Source organism: Ictalurus furcatus, chromosome 8 (assembly GCF_023375685.1).
Source record: "Ictalurus furcatus strain D&B chromosome 8, Billie_1.0, whole genome shotgun sequence".
NCBI classification, from domain to species: domain Eukaryota; kingdom Metazoa; phylum Chordata; class Actinopteri; order Siluriformes; family Ictaluridae; genus Ictalurus; species Ictalurus furcatus.
The window spans coordinates 14,154,302-14,160,301 of NC_071262.1; the positions used below are offsets into that span (position 1 = coordinate 14,154,302).

General features: G+C 37.6%; 1 protein-coding gene across 1 annotated transcript in view; it reads left to right on the plus strand.

The window, feature by feature from the left end:
• The window catches only part of pcdh11 (protocadherin 11), a 207,426-nt gene that overhangs the window by 178,785 nt on the left and 22,641 nt on the right, over nucleotides 1-6,000 (plus strand). The gene's annotated exons all lie outside the window — the stretch shown is intronic.

A 6,000-nucleotide genomic window follows, 5' to 3' on the forward strand; every position in this document is an offset into this window, starting at 1 on the left:
TAACACCTCATAAATGACTGCTCTAAATTGTGTGTGTTCAGGTCATAAATCTATACTACTGTAAAAATTGTATGTCAGGTAAAACAGCCAGTTAAACTCAATCTATAAACAGGTATACATATCCAGATAGGTGCCAGTATCTTACTATTTTTCATACTATTACAAATCTTGGTAAAACTAATGTGCAGTCTTCATAGGGCTATAATGTACAAAAAATACTGAGCTCAAAGCCGTAACCGCTGAGCCACTACTTCCCTCCACTAGCTAGCACTGATTCAACTACTAATATCAGTGAATTACCTCTGACTAAATGACAAGTTCATTAATTAGTGCTTTACTAAACTAAGTTTTGTCTAGCATATAAACTTATATGAAAGAGGATTTGTGTTTAGCTGAAATAGTTGCTAAAATAAAGGGCACAAAAAGAATCCACAAATTTTCAGACGTTGATCATTTACCCTAATACTGCTATCTGAAATGTTAGATTTCCCACTATTCATTGCATTTTCTGGATATTTCACTGTAAACCAACACACTGCTCTAATTGTACAATTGTTTACAGTACACTTTTGTAAATAGTAGAAGCATATTTTACTGTAAAATAGATATACTTTAAATTTACAGCTATTTTTTATGGTGTACATAACACCTACATAAGGCCTTAATGATACATGGCATAAATGTACATAAACGTTAATAACTTTAATAAGGAATACTGAACAGGTATCAGTTATCTGTTATAAACACTGTACATTTTAATGCAATATACTGAACTACAAAGTTATTTATGACAATTTGACAGACAGAAAAGTATCATAGCACAAATCTATGCCAGTCTTCATGACAAAGCAAAGCAGTCTTTATGACAGAAGAATGGACTGTTGCATAAAAATGTGTTTGTTTGTTTGTTTATTATTAGTGGTTAGCACATTTGCTTCACACCTCTGGGTTTCGAGGTTTGAATCCTGCCATCTTGGAGTTTACATGTTCTCCCTGTGATTTGGGGGTTTCCTCAAGGTACTCCAGTTTCCTCCACCAGTCCAAAGACTTGGGTTGTAGACTGATTGGCATCTCTAAATTGTCTGTAGTGTATGACTGGGTGTGTGTAAATGTGAGTGTGATTGTGCCCTGTGATGGGTTGGCACCCTATCCAGGGTATCCCCCACATTGTGGCCTGAGTCCAATGGGATAGGCTCCAGGCTCCCCGTGACCCTGTGTAGGGTGAGTGTTATGGACGATAGATGGATTATTATTATTAGGGGCCAAGCACTGAAGGTGTGTAGGCACCTATTGTATCTGTTAGTCTTCTTCTTCTTCTTCTTCTTCTTCTTCTTCTTCTTTTCTTCTTTTTCTCCTTCTTATTATTATTCTAATAAATTTTGAACCATAAGGGCTAGAAACAAAATTCTCTCTGAGAGAATTTTTTTCCCTGGTTCCTTGGCTCAAAACTATTTGATTTGATACCATGGTTTCAATTTCCGCCATTTTGAATTTTCTGAAAAACCTACTGTTTCGAACTCCTCCTAGGCTGTTGCTCTGATTTTAACCAAAAATGAATCAGATCATCTTCAGACCATGCCGACAAAAAATTCAAGTTGATTAGTCAACCCATTCTCGAATAACATGCAAATGAATTTGACAAAGAGCACACCAAATTGGACGTGAGGCTATATCTCCACAATGCTTTAGCCTATTGAGACGAAACTTGGTACCTGTCCTCATAAAAATGGCGTGAGGGTACATGCACAGTTTGCAGCACCACCTAGTGGTCAGGAGATAGTGATGTGTATAATTTTGTTTATAACTTCTGAACAGTCTAAAAATCACAAGATTTTGACTCTTTTTTTGCTTGGCCCCTTAATTGCTGCTTGCAGCTGTATTTATTATTGTTGTCATTGTTAATTAATACATTTACTTTATTTATTTATTATGTTATATATTATATATTTTTCTTAGCAGCTGGAGGGTCCTGGAGGGTTTATGTAGCATTGTGTGCATTGTAAATACATTGTCAAAAACCTGTACACTGTAGGCTACAACTGCTTTCTCTACTTCTATGAACACTTATTAGCTATGTATTGATGTTTAACCTGTGACTCCTTACTATTTTTATGTACTATTTTTTTTTCTGAGTTGGAAAATACAATACTAATCATTTATGGTTGTCATAAGCACACACATAGACTTAAATATATACACTGCATCAATATAAAAGGAATATAATCGGCCTTCTACTGGCTATTAAAAAGTCATTAAATCTGCTCAGTAAACTCATCATCCCTCAGTGCTGCATCCAAACATTCAAGCTTTGAAATGCCACTGAAATGAGGCGCTGTGCTGCAGCTGAGTAGTGGCCCAAGCAATCAGATTTGAAGGCCAGATGATGAAGAATGATTCGTGTTTACTGTACAATGAGACATCCTGCCATTGATCAAGGGAATACGGTTTCATCTGTGTATAGCAGGGAGGCCATGCTGTTACAGTCTAAACCACACCAGCTTCTTAAACCACCTAAACCGCATAGTGATCCAGATGATGCTGAAAGGTCATAGGGTGGGATGATGAACTCCCGGATAACCCTGGCTGAATCCTTTTAGACATTTTGAGCAGCATCAGCATGTTTGCCGCTTGACATTTCTTAGAAGGTGCAGAATGATCCGTAGCGCAACGTGCCAGGTGTAACCTGTAGACGATGTAGAGTGTGTCTGACTGTGAAAGATGAGCATTGCCTCAGATAGCAGGAAGAAGGGGGAGAAAATTCAGCATGACGTTCTGCCATTGAGTAGCATGCTGGATACAAAACTTATATTCTCCTCTGGTGGGGGAGAGTCCGCTCCCTTTTGTTCGCTCCATGTTGTAATATTTCTTTCATGTGGCATTCAAATATTAATGAAAGGAGAATCCAAAATGCCACGAAGTGCCTGAGCAGCACTTGCAGCCTGCCTATGGGTGTTAAATGTAGAAGACAGGTAATATTTACGGACCATGTCTGAAAATTGCAGCACTTTTTTATTATTCCTGTGAGATGCCATGAAATGTAGAAACCTGAAATCTTTAAACATACAGTACATTAAAGTGATATATGCACTTTAATGCATCATTTAATTGCTTTTCTACTGCTCTCCCTGACCCTATGTTCATGCCAGCAAGCGACAAACAGACAGGTGGCCATTCATTTCTATGTACGAACATGACACAGAGCCACAATTTCAGTGACAGCGGCACACAACAAACCGACAAAGTGACAAGCAACATTTGAATTGCGATTTTCTCAAGTCTCTGCAAACTATTAAAGACACAATCCTATGGTGCATATCCTTTTAGTTTCCCAATCACAGTTTTAGTTCCCATCTGCAATTAGATATCATTTACATTTTGATGTGCAAAAATTAGAAGAAAAATGGAAGAAAACCTTTCCTTTCATCCTGTCATATATGACCTCTCACTAAATATGTATGAAGACATGAAGAAAAATAAATATTTGGAGCAAGTAGCAGAGATTGTTAGTGCTTCTGTTGAGTGTACATAGTGAATGCAGTTTGCTTGCTTTACTTATCTGACAACAAAAGTGGTACAAAGCCTGGCACGTAACATTATAAATCAAACAACCACTTTTCATACTGATTACTGCATTATTTATTTTTGCCTAAATAATTAGTATATAAAAGCTATATTTACCTATGTTATCTATCTAAAACAGTACAGTGCACACCCAAAAGCAGTCTGTACACTCCCACAAGAGACCTACTACAAGTGACACGAGTAACTTGCCAAGAGTGTGAATGTAGGGTGAAAATAAATGTGGAGGAGAGAAGTGAATAAAAATAATATTCTGATAAACACGAGTCTATAATTTTCCTGCCCATCTTTCTACTGCCTGCTGAAGTACCAAAACATCTCTGTGTTTCAAGAGCCCCACTATGTTTTGTCATGGGCATTAATGACTTGATAAGCTCATGGGTCAAGGTAAATTAGGCTAGCGATTTTCTAACCTGGGCCGCTTTCAGGCCGTAATAAGTTATTGACCTAATTAAAACTGAAGGCATAACTTTTCACAGAGTGCCTCATGTCAAGCCTTGTGTAAAGTAATGTAAACTCATTAAGCTCGATGCAGTTTTTTTTTTTTACTCAGCAGGAGGAAAAACAGCTTCTGTACTGCCTGACCTTTCACGGTGGTCATTCACAAACCCATGATCCAGTGCAGAGTTCATTAGGGAAAGAAGCTCATCTTCATTGATCCAACTATGAACAAGATGGAAGGGCTCAGCAGGAGGAATAGCCTGACACTGATCAAAAGAGCTTCAACCACAGAGTCCACATGCTCTTGCTTTCCCAGGCTGCATGGTAGAGTGTGTACTCCTGCACTTGTCTGTCCAACATTATGCAGAAATGTTAATCCACAAGCCCTTTTTTTCTTCCCTAACTTCTTCAGTAATACCTTTTTGTAAGAGAGAGAGAGAGAGAGAGAGAGAGAGAGCAAGCGAGAGAGAAACTGTGGTTATAAAATGTTAAAACCGAGGAGCTAGACTGCATTACTCATACTGGACTTCATGTTCATTTCAGTTTCAGCCTTTTCTCTTTGTACAGAACACATTAAATTCCATTCATCTCTACGGGACATTTCTTATTTATTTACTTCATTAATTGATGCTTTGTCCATGAATTTACAGGCAGCGCCCCTTCTATTGTTCATCCCATTTTGGATTCACTAAAATGGAGGGAAAAAAGAATCAAAGCCACATTCAAGGGGACATAGCTTAATTTACAATATGGAATAAATATGTGCACGCATACTGAATGTGCTGAATTATTATTCGTTCTCAATACACTTATCACAGCTGTGCAGACATTGATGCACATCTCATGAGAAGTTGTATTGACATGAGCAGGCAGAACGTTTTCTCCAATTGAAAGGAGAATTATCCACTTCAGAGACTTCTTTAGCCCTCAAAGGGTGAGCTAAAGACACGCTGCTAAAATATTCAGGAAAAAAAAAATGTTGGTGAAAATTAATAATGCTGTAAGCATTCTTGACTCCTGTATTTATAACTCTTGGCATGTTGTGCTTCCTGTGTGTTAAGTTGAAAAGACAATATAAAAGATGGTGTGTTTATATTTCACAATGTCCCTTTGAGCTTCAGATGTTATCTCTTTCACTGACTTTATTTTTGTTCCTAAGGTTCAGCATTTAGTGTACAGTCATGTTTCTTTAATAAAAGTGATCATTTTCTTTTCATCATTACATTGGCTTTGCTTTCATTAAGTCATAAATCATAGAGGAATATAAGAACATGAAGTACCTATAGTATTTGAACTGTATTCTTCAATACTATAGTACTTCAATACTATAGTATTGAAGCCTATAGTATAAAAGAACAGTAGCAGCTTTTGATATAAATGAAGATGAAGCTCTTGGTGGGGTAGTTTTTAATGACTCCATTTTACTGCCTTTCTTTTTAAGAGGCATTGACAGTTGAGGCATTGGAGCAATCTGTGCCCATTTACCAAGTTCAATAACCCATGCCATATTCTACCAGTGTGACCTCACTCAATATGTTTGGTAATAGCAGAATGTATAGTACTTTTCATATAAAAAGGCAAGTTGGTGGCAGGGGGATGCTGCAAAGGCCATGCAACCACTATAAATGGTAATTGTCCTATACTATGTGCATTGTATAAAAAGTTCAGTTTATAAACCTTAGAGATTTCCTTTCCCCACACACTTCTGTCAGCCAGGTTGGGGGTGAAGATTATGCAACCTCTGCTTTTTAAAGCATGCCCACTATCATGACTTCAAACAGTTGGGTGGAGTGTGAGCTTGCTCTGTTGCTCAAGCTACATAATTCTCCATCATTCTCTTAACGTGGGGGTTTGATGCTTGAATATATTTCACTAATGGATCATAAATAAAAATGACCCAGGTCACCCACAAGCAAATTAGTAAATTACCTTTCAGCTTGGCAGAGAGATGGATAGGCCTTCACCAACCTACACAAGTCA